At 31.8% G+C, this 16,336-nt stretch overlaps 1 long non-coding RNA gene across 1 annotated transcript in view; it reads right to left on the bottom strand.

Moving 5' to 3' along the window:
- The window catches only part of LOC106102581, a 61,205-nt gene extending 46,430 nt beyond the window's left edge, over window positions 1-14,775 (bottom strand). The window contains exon 1 of the long non-coding RNA XR_001225581.1: window positions 14,605-14,775. This is a non-coding gene — a long non-coding RNA (uncharacterized LOC106102581). The remainder of the gene's footprint in view (window positions 1-14,604) is intronic.
- Between the last annotated feature and the right edge of the window lie 1,561 nt (window positions 14,776-16,336).

The following is a 16,336-nucleotide window of genomic DNA, read 5'->3' as shown; positions in this document are numbered from 1 at the left end:
TTAATTGAACAACTATGTAGGTAAAACTATAACTGTACAGTTCAACTGCTTCACAGTTCAGTTAAAAATGAGAGAACCGTACGTATGTAGCTTTTTTTATACTACAAGATGGCAAACGAGCAAGCGGCCACCTGAATCCACCTAAATGGAAAGCGACCACTGCCCATAAACATCCGCAATTGCTGATGCGTTGCCTACCCTTAATTGACGGAGGAGGAAACAAACATAAAGAGGACATTTCTCCTTTCCAATTCAATTCCACTTTTCCTTCCCATCCTATCATGTTAAGATAAGGGTGTAAAGGGCACCACACTCATCAGACGAAACGCGGAATTGCTTCCACTTCACGCCTGGTTTCTGTGTGGTCGTAGTATTACACCGGGCGAGCCGGCCCATTCGTGCGAATATGTTAAAGCGGGCTCTACCACTGTTAAAACAACATATTTGTAAGTTTCAGCTGTTATAGATAATTTCACTGCTGTGGTTAAATAAAGATAGTTAATTTAATAAATCGTTAAAAGAAGGTTCTATTTTCAGTTAAATTCGATTGCGCTCTCAAACCAAATGTTTACACTCATAAGATAAATGTCCACAGTATAATGAAATTGACGTTCAGGAAAAGATTAATCTTGATTGAATGCTTTCACAGTAAACGGAGTTCTTTTTCCAATTTATATTTTATTTCGTGATAAAATAAACTAATTTTCTTATCTGTGGTGATTGAAATATAGTGAAGCGGTGAAGGAAGAACATCTATTTATTTACTTACTAGCTTTCGCCCGCGACTCCGTCCGCGTAAAATTAAAAAAAAGTAAAGTAGGTGGTAGCCTCTTTATGTGTTTTTCAAGGTCATCCTCTATATCTATGCCAAAATTTATCGAGATCTACTCACCCATTAAGGCTACAAACTCTAACATCCATCCGTTTACACTTTCGCATTCATAATATTAGTATGATAAAATTTAAAAGTTTTTGCACAAATATTAGAATAAACATGCTAAAACTAAGTTACTACAATATTTGCGCAAGGGTTTATTGCTATCAGCAATCTCTTAAAATCAACGTTGAGAAACAATTTTACTTTCGACTTCTCTTGAATATTTTAATCTAAAAGTCAGATACGAAACGATTCACTGAAAGGAAAAAAGGGTAAGTATAAAGTTGAAAATATTTTCGCTTTATTGAACATTGTGCGTTGTAAGTGTTGCTCGTAGTGGGCCAATTTTGTCCCCGATGTACGTCTAAAAACCAGTGAAACTTTATGACGTGTGAGTTACGACGAGTGTTAACCCGGTCATTACCACCAAGACCCGAACAAGAAGATGTAATTTCGCAGACGTATGAAGAAAAAGTTTTTCTTTTATTTATTACATTCGTCATAGAATTAAATACAGTGACAATATCATTAAGCCAAGACCATAACGTTACTAATATTACTTCTTACTAATATTAAAGTGCAAAAGTTTAGATGGATTGATGGTCGTTTGTTGGAGTTTGTAGCCTAAACTTCTGAACGGATCTCAATAAATTTTGGCATAGATGTAGTGTATAGTCTGAAAGAACACATAGGTTACTTATTGTTTTTTATTCCACGCGGAAGGAGTCACGGGCGAAAGCTAGTAGGTATAAAAATCTGTGAAAGAATTTGAAAGTCATGTCGTTATTTATGCGTAAGGCGTTTATTGGAAAATTCATGTAGGAAACTTGTAATTAAATGCTTATGGACGTGATTGTTAATAATTTTGATGCAAATTTCGATAGCACGCGTTCAATTTTAAATATAGGCGGCGCTGGTAAACAATAAAGTTTAATTGTTCTCGGGGCAAGTAATTTTATTACCCTGTATACTTTATTCTGATTACTGTAAACACTGAGGAAGGGAGTTGAGATTGATTTTTAATTTAGACAGACAGGCCCTTGCAATTTATTTTGGACAAGGAAAATTGATAGTTCATTTTAAAATGTTATTTTTGTTTCAATTACTTTTATAAATGTGTTTTATGTTTTTTTATCGGAAGGTTCTTTTAATGTATTTTTAGTGAAAGCTGTTGCTTGCAAATTTTGAAATCTGCCCAGTTATTTTTGAGTCATTTCAATATAGACAAAAATCTTTCTTCTTTATAATATTAGTATAGATTACTGATTTTAAAATACCTTATTTGGTTACCAGTATCTCAATATATTATTTAAAAGTAACTAGATATGCATGTAAACAAAAGTTTTGTAAATAAAGCGCATCGTGGAAATGGATTGAATATCAAGTTTGAATCTTTTTTGTTGACTACGTTGCACGGACTGTGTCTAAAATTCCATTCGATTGGTTCAGCGGAATAGAAAATACACGAGAGTTGGGTTTCACGTTTTTGCTCAATATCATGAATAAAACGTAGATATAGTATAAAATGATATTAAAACGAATCCTTAATCACTTTCTAATAAATATTAACATGTTATTCTGACTTTTGTTAATGAATTCGCTGAGAGTAGAACTAGTATAAGAAACATGCACTATTTTCTACCTTCAACCGGATGTTTCCCGTTGGGCCTACTCTTCCAAACAATCACACCGATGATATTTTCCCATTGGGTCAATTGTTTCTATGGGTTTCGTTTGCCGATATCTCCAACGACAAGGACTCCTTTATCTTCCGATCTTTTACGCTCCATCGTCTAATTTAATATTCTCGTCAGTTTTCATTTATCTTTCATAGCAAATGTCAAACTAGCCAGTCTGTGATTCAATTCAAAACTTTTAATAACCACTAAAACTTGCGTCATAACAAATATTAAACGTAGTCATCTAGTATTCCATAGGGAACTTTTGGCACTGAGTTTATCCGTCAACTTTTATTATATCAGTCGTTAAAATTGGGGACGCTTAGTAGTACTTAAACTAACTATGTTTCTGCTACAGTCAAATTGTGAATATCGGTAATTTACAATCCGACAGACAATGTATAATTTTTAAACTATGATGTTTTAATAGAGTTTGTTTGCTTAATTATTATTTAACTAAGATACTTGCAAAAGGTTTGCTAAGGTGGCAAAGAATATACGTAATTTATTTCTGTCATTTTCATACCCGTTCCGTTTATTAAAATGTAGGCTATGTTACTCAGTGATAATGTTTATTTCTAATGGCGAAAGAAGTTTCGAAGCCTTTTTAGTGTAAACAAACAACCATACCTCTCTTCTTTATATTATTGCTAAGCTTTATTATTTTTACATTATTTTTTAGATTTCTATCAGAAGATTATCTTAAGAATTTACGCGCAAACGTAATTTGTTCTGGAGTAAACATAGGCATAGATCTTTTACACGTATTTGGAGTACATAATCGGAAAACTGAATAAGTACTTCATAAGTGGGTCAAAATAACGTATTCTAGACAACAAATCTAAGCGAAAATATAACGTAAAATATTCGGTTACATAATCCATAAAATGTTCAATTTTAAAGGTAATTTTAATTGAACAACATAGAATACAAAAATTCGATACAGAAATAATTAAACAATAAGGAAAGATTAATGGTGTTCGCGAGTAATTACCCTTCACCGGCTATAATTTATTGTAAGAATACTGAGGCCTCCCGCAATCAGCCCGAAACACGGCCGACACGGATTGGCAAGACTAGCTCAATAGATCTTTTTATATAACATTTTTTGGTTTAGATAGATCACAAGCTCTTTTTTTATTGAAAATATTACACAAAAACAAATTAAAAATATGCACAAATATGGCCCCGCAAAAACCTTGTAATTGGTTATTATAATCTGTTCAAGGGCTACTATCAAAAAGATGGCTTTCCAAACGTTTAAGTTATCATAATCTATATCTATACCAATGTTATAAAGAGGATAATTGTATATTTGAATTTTTGAATGTATTTGATTCACGTAAAAACTAATAGGCCGATTTTAGAAATTCTTTCACTACTAGAAAAGTAACTTATCTGTAACACAGGTTACATTATTTATTTTTTAAATACACGCAGGCGAAGTCGCGAGTAACAGCTAGTATAAAGTACATCGGCTTGTACCCTCGTTCAGTGATAGTTTCAGCCATGACGCCCTGGGATAGATTTACCATGACTAGAGAGGTGTTCAGTTAGACACCCTGGGTTGTCGCCTAACCATACTCCATCTTAAAGCTGGTACTGCTTTCGAACAATCAGTAACCAAAGAGACTACTAATGTAAGGTCTCTAAGCATCGCTACGATGCGAAGATGAATTTCATATTTTAGCCAAATTATTTTTAACTCCAATTTGATTAGCTATGATAACTTAACATAGATTTTAAGAGCGAATTTTTTTTTGGCAAAGATTAAAATGCGTTTTGATACAATTTTATATCGAAGTCTTATATGTAAACTAAAATGATTATTAAATTTCATTAGAGTGAATATAAATTGATAATATATGGAGACATTAACTTTGATGGCTGTTAGGAAGTTTACTGCATAGTAAAGTTGAGTGAGTAACCTCACCTGTTGCTACGGCGCATAATGCTTTTGACAATATCGTTTTATTATTTCTACTACCAAGGGTAGTCTCCGAGTCCCTCAAAGGGAGAGTATAGTGAGCCTATGATGATGACATTTTTATTAACTATACATTTTTAATTAATAAACAAAATTATTTAAGACTAACTGTTGCTCGCGACTTCGTCCACGTGAAATTTAATAACATAGCCTATGTTACTCATAGATAATTTACCTTTCTAAAGGTGAAAGATTTTTTTAAATCGGCCCAGTAGTTTTTGCGTGAATCAAATACATACAAAAATACAAATCTTTCCTATTTATGATGTAGTTTAGAAATATGTTGGGTAAAGACTAGAGGGAATTTATAAATTTCAAGTAAAGATTCACTTATACATAATTATTATATCACGAGTAATAGTAATTTATTATAATATTAATAGTATCATGAAAACTTTACTTTCTGTATTTCTTCTATCTTTAGTTAAATATCTTTCAATTTCTATAGTCGTAAAGTATTTATATTAGTGTAATTAAGGTGAAACCGCGCTTAAGAAAACTATAAACAAACTCACTACGTTTCATTAATCTCACTGCAGACAAAACTATTCAGTGAAATTCAACGCTAGGTAAAATTAATTATGATCTTTAGAACGCTGTAATGAGCCTTCCCCTGCGCTAATTTATTGTGCGTGAAATCTTCATTAACGTTACACAGTTCCCTGACTAGTTTGTTTCAGTTAAACAAATGAATAAATATTTTTACGTGTCAGCATCGTAAATATTTAAAAAGACGATAGTTCCTCGTACGATGCAGCTTATTACGAATATTCGTGAGAACATTTTAATAACGATATCGACAAAATTTGTACTTGATTTGTGCACCGCCCCTATTTAACCTAAAAAAACAAATCTCTCACAACTTTATCGCAAACATTCGTTATAGACCCTCAGAACAATGGAACATGTACACTAAATGACTGCGTAAGTAACAATTCTATGAGTTAAAAAGAGCAATGGTAAAGTAACATTCTATTGTTTAAATAATGTACAATGTCTAAAAGTTATTTTTTACACGGCAAGATTTTCGGTAGGATGAGTGCTGACTCATTTAAATTTAGCTGACTTCGATATTTCGCTTGACCCGTTTACCTCTCTGAAAAAATTCATATCTGGATGGGTGTGACGTTACTTTTAACGATATCTTTTACGTGTTAAATTTTCATTTTTCGAATTCAAAAACATACAATACAAGGTAATTTTTACTTAACTAATGTCTCTAATTAGCGTAGTAGCGAGTAATGTCGAAGATTAATCGAAATAAGAGAGAACTTAACTCATTCTTTAAGATAAAAGAATCGGTTATAACCACTCCATTTTAAAGATAGTATAGTTTTTAAGTTATAGGGTGTATCTTATTTGATTTTGTATCGTATTATTGGAAAATAAATGAAGTATAGAAGGAAATGTAACCAGCTTTACGAGCAGTAACGTATAACAAAAGCAATAAACTGGATTATAGATTATCAGCGCTTTTATTTGCTGCCATTAAATCGTTTATAGTCTTTCAGTACACCATGCTTCTAAGCAGGAAGTATTTCCAATACATGTACAAAATAAAGAACATGTTCTTTTTATTCCTTATTTGCTATATCAAACACACACAATTAATTTCATGAAACCCGAAGGTGGATAAAGTAAGTCGTCACTTCGAATATCGATGAAAAAGTCAAACCGCTGGTCATATACTTTGTATACTTTGTGCCTACCTTTAATAGACAAAGATTTACACACGGGATGTACAGAAGTAGATTTCTCAATTTTATTAACCCCATGTCCACAACCTTGGAGGACTAGAATACTATTAAAACGTAATTTTTCACAGATTAAAAATAATCATTACCTAATCATTACCTTCCATAATTACCAACTCATATTTTGTAGAGAATATTTAATATTCAAATTCCAATGAATCGTTAATTATTCGTGTAATATTTACTTCATAATTTAAATCCATTCACTACTGCGTTGAATTAATACCGAGCGATTAATTTTATACTCGATACCATTGATTTCAAACCAGGATGACAATCATATAATATAGTTATAGCTCTATAGTTTGTAGGTTTATGAATATATTAGCTGTTGCTCGTGACTACGTCTACGTGGAAATAAATAAAATAGTAAATAGCCTATGTTACATAACGTAGCTTTATAATGGCGAAAGAATTTTAGAAATCGGTTCAGTAGTTTTATAGTTATTACAATACTTAATATTACGCTTAATATTACGGCCATCAACCTGTTCTCTTCTCTACGAAGTATATTGAGTACACAATATGTATGTAGTTCTATCATATACATCTTTGTCGTAAGTTCAAAGAAATGTAAAATATTAAAAAGAACCGTACGATCTTTCAATTCATTTTCGAGTTGCATGAAGAATTTTCTTGAACACTAACACGAGTATAGTGCATGCACTTTTACTTTGTGTTTAAATATTTATAAGCACTCAGAATTTTTTAATGGTAATTTAAGTAGTACCTTAGTATATTTCTGACACTGAAAGCACACTCCAGGACTTATCACAACATAGTATCTCGTAAAACAAAGTCGATTTGTATGTATGCTTAGATCTTTAAAACTACGCAACGGATCTTGATGCAGTTTTCTTGATATATAGAGTGGCTTAAGAGGAAGGTTTACATGTACAATATAGAAGAGATATAATGATAATTTTAGAGGTTTGTTGTGTGTAAAAAACACATTTTTTACGTTTATAATAAACAATTAACGACTATATGGTTTAAGAAATAACGAGAGACAGATATTTTTGAAGAGTCGCGGGGAAAAGCTTGTATGTTATACAACTGTACAGACAATGGAAACTCACACTAAAATACACAATATTGTTAATGAACTTCTATCATTTTAAATTTTATTTGATATCGATATCGGAACGTGACTGCACGTCCATAAATCATTTTATGTTCGGAAGTTTTTTTATACCCCTGATTGCTACGTTTTTGTTTGTCAATGTTGTTGTGAATTTTATTTTATTATTTCAGTAGAATGTACCAAAAATATTAAATCTAAAGCTGACGATTAAAAAGTGTAATAGGATAAAACTAACTAAAACCACTGATCTCATCTTACAAAGGTGATCGTCATAAATGTCATTTTTTATTTTCCATTAAATGTTTATTATTTCTAATATTAGTCGAGGGTCGCATCCATTTGCCATTTTTTTAAAAAACTATTACAAAAAAGTACAGTACAAAAAGTACGCATTACATACTGGAATGGAATTTTATAAGGAAGTATACTAAATTAAGTACACAAAAATCTCGTAATATTCTATAAAAACATACAATATAGTTACGAATAACTCGGACTAATGGGCTATAAAGCTGTTGCTATAACAACCAGCAAAACATTGTGTACAACTTAACAACAAAAGAATGAGGACGGACAAATGTATTTCCTTTGAACTGCGATTGTCGTATTGATTCGTTTGTATTTTATATAATAAAGCGAGTAATGCTAGTTTCACACGAGGGTAGAAAAGTAAGTACAGTTGTACAGCTATTGTTTTGACACACACACTGGTACCGAGACAGAACATCCCTCCTAGGCAAATTAATTAGCGCCATCGTTTATTGGAAAGTCAATAGTGTATGGAAATGACAATATATATAAACATGTCACATACATATTTAATATATGTGTGCGGGCTAAATGTCACTTTGACTGTAAAAATCTGTTAAAAGCAGTATCTGTAAAGAGTGGCACTGCACTGTCTTACTGTTCTGCCCTCGTGAGTAACTAACTTAAGAGACAGTTGTATTAACATCGAGTTCAGCGAACGGTGAAAACTTACGAGGTGGAAGTTACATATGGCAATGCAAAATTTATACCGATTCTATGCATCTATTTAAATAAAAAATGTACCGAGGTAGGATTTATATGACAATCTTTTACATAATAAAACCTGTATCAGTAATACGTTAGAAAATCATAAAAAAACATCAAAACATTGATAGTACGTCCTTAAAGTTAAGATTCCAGTAATTAGTACGAAATAGGTAGAAATTTATAAGACCGGGAGTTATCCAAGCATCAAAACGAAAGTTCAAGTTATGTTGGCACGTTTAATGACGTCATTATATCCCAAACATATCGTAGCCATGTGCAAAATACGGATGGATTGGTTGAAGTATTTTAAATAATTGACACTGACAAATTAAATCGTCAGCCGCGACAAAAAGGGAGTACCGTAGCAATTAAAATAGGCCCCGTTGAGTGCACTTCAACAGTCAATAAATTTTATGACGCAAGTTATATTATTATTGCTGATATGAATTGAAAGGTGGATTTGGCAGTTGAACGTGATTAGAATACTGTTTGCTGTAATTTTAAATAATAACATTTTCACCTGCGACGTATTCGCCAATAACCTTATGGTTAAGGGTACAGATTTCCGGTCACCTGGTCGAGTGTTTCGAATCCGCTTGTTGTATTGCCGTAAACCACATTCTAGCACGAGACTAGAACTTAATTGGAATGTTACAAGAGATATTAGTAAAGTAACAAAAAATACTATTATACTTGACATAATTGTCGTATTATTTAGCATTGCAGATACGTGTGCATAAACATATCGTAATATCTAGTTCTGAAACAAATATAAAGGTAAATCTATATTAAAATGTGAAAAATTGACGCAGATATGACAATTGCAGATTTGACATTATTTGAACTGTGACGTGGATTATTTCGAGATTTACAAAACTTTATGAGAGCTTAAAGCTATGATAGAGTTTAACATTTGTAATTTTAAATATTGAGATATTGCTAATGATATTCAAATGGAAGTCACTTTGTGTTCAGTTGTAGAAGTTTCCCGGGAGACTACCAGGCCAGCTGTTTACTTTGTTACGCTTGGATTAATACTGCGCTACAAGTTAAGTATAGATTATACAGTTTTCTTATAATTCATAAACTAGAAACCAACACTTAGTACTTACACATCGTATAATAATGATATTTTAGTTATAGTTACCAGTATGTCTATAAGACCAATAATCGTGTCATGCGCCCCATCTACCCCAACACACATAGAATTCAATACTATGTGTATTGAAACTTTATAAAGAGATTCCATCGTGATTCAGTTAGATTCATTCAGTCGCGATTTATTTGAATAAACACCGTGGAAACTTGCCTTTAAACTTCTTGTATGACGAACTCTTAAAGAGTTATATTTATCAACAATTAAAACATTAATAAAAAGGTTATCAAAATAAAGAATATAGGTACTTCGTGTATCAACTTGTCATAATATTGTTCTGTTCTTAATAATTTTTTAGAAGTTAACTATCCCGTCCTAAGAAGCTTACATATTTGTTTGTTCCAATAATTTATCTTATATCCAGTATTTATACTATCGCTAGATAGAATTATTTATAACAACAGCACTTGAATTTCTCTAAAAAGTATTTAACGTCCAAATTAAAGACAAAAAAACTTTTTTTTATTTTTGCCTAATTTTAACTTGGATAACGATCAATGTATAATCCAATTAATAGGTAAGTGAAAATATCACAAAATGTTTACAGTCGAGTGTCAAGGTTTATTAGTCAGCGGCAATTTGGTGGGCGGGTAAGCGATACGTAAGTAATGGACGCACACCTCTTCAATTTAATGGATTACCGCAGCTTTAATATACACTAATTAATTATTGATAATAGTCTAATACTTTAAAATTGATTACACGCGTTAAAATTTCTTATTGAAATTGTGACTTCGTAGAAAGTCCGTAGAAGGTACTAATTAGAGAGAGAGAGATTAGTAAGAGATTAGTACTAATTAGAGTAGAGTTTTTTTTAACGCTAGTTTTCTTAAATGAAATGTTTTTTACCTGTAACGAAATTATTCCGTATCTTAGTTTACATTCCATCAGCTGAAACTTTTGATTTCAGCAGAAAATGCCGTATTAGTGGTTTAAAATTTAATTTAAATGTTAAAAAAATGAAACTAAAGAAAAATAATGAAACTGCCTCGTCTTTTTGTTAAGGTTTTAAGGTTTACTCATGTTATATATATTTTTTAATCATCTGTCCAAAAAGGCAGAAGTATAAATGTAATTCAGTCAGTATTATTCTCTTTTGTACTCTCAAGGGGAACAAACTTCAAGATGGCTTAGTTAAAAATAATATCTGCTAACGATGCTTAAACTTTCTGTGACTGAACCGTCTCGAGTTTTAGGATCCCCTTTGAGATTCACTGAACTAACCAGCATAATCAAATCATCAACATTTATAATTCACGAAAACTTCATTGAAATATGTTTTCGAGACACAATTTAATTAAGATCAATTAACAAGGACTGTCACTTATTAAAATACGGAAACTTTGTAGTACTGTTAAATCAAATTTTTGAAAGTCAATTAAAATAGCAAATTTTCAAGATGTAATACTTAGTTTTTTAAAATTAATAAATAAGAAGATAACGAAAAAGGTTCAACGTAACGAAAATTTATTTATCAAACACCTAATTCACAAACATTTAACACAAAAAAGTGTTCTACGTAGAAGAAAGTTTTGTGTTTTTAATGTACATTTTGGAATGACTCAAAAACTACTAGGCCGAGTAAAAATTCTTTCACCGTTAGAAAGGTACTTCATCTATGAATAACATAGGCTACATTTTTTCTTATTTTTTATTTCACGCGGCCGAAGTCGAGAGCAACAGCTAGTCTCTAATAAAATCAATTTGCGGACCGAAACCAAATCAGACAAAAAAATAACTTCAAAACCCGAATTGAAAACAATTGAATCACAATATACGGGAAGTATAATATAAATACAGCCGCTAGTAGTGTTCAAGATCACATTATCTCCGGTCAATGTGAGATAAACAAATAGAATTAATAGTATGTTACGTAAGTGACGATATTCTACTGTTAACAGTTATGTTTACTATACGGACTGCGTTTGTTATGACGTTTTCGTATGAATAAGTTTGTCAGCTTCAAAACCATTTACATTGTGATCAAATATATTTTAATCCAAACTCCAGAATCGGTTTTTGTTCTGAGTAAACTCGATAGGGTTACAGATCACATATTATTAAACATAAAGAGCATTACTCTACAATGCAGATAAGGCAATAATAAGTCCATTAATTAGTAAAAAAATAATTCATATTGTTCACAAACTATCACCTGTGTTTTTATAAACATAAGTTTCTTTATCAACACTCATTAAATATTGTTGACATGTCAATTGACCTTTTAACCTTAAAAATTCATACATTATACACAACATAATCATTGTTACTAAGAGTGATACCGACCGTATTATCAAGGGTTAAAAATAATATTAGGTTTTCACATGTTTTGTCCCGAACGCTGGAAAACATATTTTCCAATCTTCGTGGACTTTTTAATCTATCGGGTAACCACTATTTAGTTTTTGTAAAACGGATTACATTAAAATACAATATAAAAGTCCAAATTTAATTATTTTATAACAAGGAAAACCAGCAATACAAGGTCGATTAAATCAATACTAACAACAACGTTAAACTTTCTTATCAAATGAATAATTAAATATGAGTAAGAAGTTTACAAATTATGAAAGTAATAATGAATTGTGTGAAAGAGGATATGCTTAAGAAGGAAGTGTATTCAGATATGACGGCTGATAGAAATGTATGAAAGAGCAGAACATACTGTGACGACCCTCCTTAAGGGATAAGGGCAAGTTGATGATGATGATTTTTACAAATTATCACGATAACATTTTTATAAGTAAAAAGGGGCAAATGAGTAGTGGGACTTTAGAGATAATGATGACCCTAGACACCCTCAATACCAAAAGAACTACAGATGCGTTGCAGGTTTTTGAGAATATGGAATATGTTTTATAAACCGTAGGTTACTTTCATTTTTTAATGCCGAAAAACTCTTGGTAAGATCTTTTAATTAAAATCACTTTGATTTTGTAGTGACACTTCAGCTGTGTAAAGACCGCTTGGTATTTTGCTTACGCAAAGAAAAATGTTAGGTACTCGTACAATCCTTACTCATTATTTTATAAGTAGCTGGTGTTTCTCTTATCATAGAATGAAACCTAATATGTCTAGGTTAATCAAACGTACGTTTCTAGGTAGGTAATTAACCGTTACCCCTATTTCCTTGGATCTGTTAATTACGAGATAATTTTTTTGCGGGATGCAAAAAAATTATCAGGATAAAGTACAGTAACAAATCGTATACAAATTTTGTCGATGACGTTACGAATGCCTTCTCGCAACTGTCACACAATATTCGTGATAGATCCTCTGAATTAGGGCTGTGAGTTAATAAACAGCTTAATCTGGGTCATTAAGCGGCGTACAGAGAAAGGTGTGGTTATTTCAATAAGTATCTTTATTGTATCGTCGGGGAGAAGTGCTTGCCTTAACGAGGTTCAGCTCGTTTTACGACCGCTTTTACGGCCAGAATTGGGAACTTGCTCAGTTTTCACTTTGATCCCTACGTGTTTGTTACTATTATATGAAAAAGTAAGTCATTTGTCAAATTGATTTTTTTTTATCCCTTTAAATCCGCCTATACAGAATTACATCAGACTTCGTAACTTCATCATTTGAATTCTGTTTTGTCAATTAAGCTGTATTTCAAACATTAATTAACGCTAGATTTTTTCAGCTATAAAAATTTATCTTTTCAGAATTTATTAAATTCGTAATTATCACATTATGATAAGAAATGAAAAAATATAGCCTATGTTACTCACAGATAAATAATCTTTCTAACGGTGAAAGAATTTTTAAAATCGGCCTCTATTCATTACATTCAAACAAAGTGTTCCTCTTTATAACATTAGTGTTGATAAATTAATAAACTTGTGATTTGTGAAAATAAATTCATATTGTGTGTAAGATTTCGTCTTACGAATGTCTTGTTATTTTCCTTTGATGACAAATTGACGCGTCCCAAATCTTTCTCGGTCGGATGAACTTTAGCTTTTGTTTACTTTGACATAAACCGAACTTACTGCCATTACTTGTTATACGATCCCTGGATTAGCGACAAAACTTTCCATTACCTTAACGGAGTTTACCTTTTAACTGCCATATACAGATTAATCCAATGTGGTTACATTACAACATCGATGTGTCAGGGGTTTAAGCACTTGTAATCTACAGGTCTTGGGTTCAAATCCCATGTACGAATGTGATTTTAAATTTTCGTATTTCAAATCATAAGTAACACGAGATTCTTACGGTGTAGGAAAACATCGTGATGCAATCTGCACATATCAGGAAAGAAATTCAAAGATATTGTAGTCAACCAACCTATAGTGGGCAAGCATGGTTGACTAAAGCCTGGTCACGTTATAAGGGTAGTCTTTGATCTTCTTAATGGGGACAATGATGGTAATGATGATGATTGATGTTTACGCAGTCTCTTAGTATAGGTTTGATTCCCGAGGTCACTATTAAAAAACTCTAAATTTAAAGAGAAATATTTATCAAAGAATATGCGTGGATCTTAGTTTTTTCCTCATTGTTTGAATGTTATTTTTACGTTATACATTTAAAAGTCAAACCTGAAGTTAAATATTTAATTTACACGGAACATAGTTAAAACGCGAGCGTTGCAAGACCCAAAAATTTATGTATGCTTTACTTTACCTAAGTAAATATATCCTAAACCAACAGTTTTCTCGTAATTCAGTGTAACACGTGTGGTATTAAATAAATATTTTATTATGACATTAACGTCTATTTTAAATGTTTGAAACAGGTTGTAAAACTCGAAATGCTTTATAACAATCATAATTGTGAATAAACGTGACAAATCATATTTGAAAAATGTTAAGAAAAATAATAGTTAGATAAAATTAACCGATAAAGTGTCAAGTGATTTTTTTAAATCTTGGCGTCGAATTCTACGAATGTGTAGTATATTAACAAATTACGCAAATAACGCATGCAATGCCGGGGTCACTTGATATCTCGTTTAATTCAAGATCATTCCCATCTTCATACGTCAAATGTCAACTATAATATAATTTATAGTACAAATACATTTAAAAAAATATTTACTGACCTCGTCCAAGTCAACAGTAACATACACAATTTAAAGGTTTGTTAACTCTTCACAGATATTCACTTGTTTTATAACATTTACGAATAATAAATCAATAAAATAAAACAAAACATAACTTCACATCACTTCGTACGTGTGAGATTTAGTAGAGCGAAGCGCACGTCCGTCGCCCAGGACCGTATAGCTTGCACTGACTCGCTTCAGGCAAGACTATACCTCAAAGGAAACTTTTGCCTATAAGGAGTGCAAAAATATGGCTCAACCAGCCTACGCAGATTTTCAGTGATATTTTAAATTTTACACCTACGCAATGATTACCAAAGGGGTTGGATAGGTTGGCCACCATCAATCTAGTATCTATTTTTGGTAACATTATTAGTAATTTTACCTTTATTACATAGGATAAAAAAGTCGCTTCTCGCTGTCTGTCTGTTCATATGTCTGTTAGATCTTTAAAACTACACAACGGTTTTAGATGCAGTTTTCTTTGCTAAGTTATTTAGTTTGTAATTAATCACCGAATAGATGGAGTTTCGGGAAATTTTCATTATAATTTGAAAGGGAATATAATTAAAAAGATTAAGAAAACAACTAGTCGTTAAATCATTGTTTATATTATTAAATTGTAAAAACGTGCATTGTTTTGTGTAATCGGGCACGTTTCTTTCAAGAATTACCGTTAATTGTTAGGAAACGATAGCACTATTAAAATTCATTTTTTCCTTGGGGCCTTTTGTATTTTTTAATAGTAACATTCGAGTTAATTCCGTATCATCATCATCATCATCATCACCAGCCCACTGAGGGACTCGGTTCCTACACTAAATAAGGGGTGACTAGCCCATAATTAACTGCACTGGCACAATGTGGGTTGGTGGATTTCACACTATCTTTCTTTACCGATATGTGTAGATTACATTACGATGTTATTCTTCACCTTACAGTGAAGAAATGGTTCTGTTGCTGTTCTTATGAACGGCGGGTAAATTATGTACACGCGAAATTCAAAAATCAAAAATCACATTGGGACATGGCGGGATTCGAACCCAAGACCTGTAGATTTTCAAGACAAGTGCTTAAACCCCTAAGCCACCGACGTAATTTTAATTAAATAGTATTTTTTTAATCTTTAAAGTAAAATGTAATGAAAGGTTATTTGCGTATGTATATATTACGGTTTTAATAAATTTTGCAAGATCCGTAAGAAGAGAATGACACTTGTTCATTATTATTTAAGAGCGTTAATATTGACACGAAGCCGGGCCTTTCGCGACCGTCGCCGCGAGCCCTCTTAACAATCTTTTGACAAAAAACTCCAAGGGTATAAGCGACTTACGAAGCATATTTTAAAATACCATATCCCTCAGGCAACTTGACCTTATTTTATTTTTCACAATTTCATCGTAATAATGAGTTCTTGTACTTTCTTCTTTCGATAGATGTTGGTCAACATAATGAAAAATTCAATTCTGTCTCAGTGAGGTTAAATTGTTGAATTTTTATCTTTGAAAACCTTATAATTCCTTATAATTTCATGAATTTAATCCTTTCTTCACGTTAACAGCAGAATTGTGTTGTGGCATTTGTCTAATTGTATCAAATTCGTTATTTTTTGGAGATTATTATCAGCATCTGGCTACCTATTACTAACACAAATCGTATATCTGAAATTGTAAAAAAATGTTTAGTAAATTCCAGACATTGGCGGCCAGCTAAAACTAAATGAAGGCCA

This window comes from Papilio polytes, unplaced genomic scaffold, assembly GCF_000836215.1.
Source record: "Papilio polytes unplaced genomic scaffold, Ppol_1.0 DF823923.1, whole genome shotgun sequence".
NCBI classification, from domain to species: domain Eukaryota; kingdom Metazoa; phylum Arthropoda; class Insecta; order Lepidoptera; family Papilionidae; genus Papilio; species Papilio polytes.
This window is presented reverse-complemented; position numbering and strand designations above follow the sequence as displayed.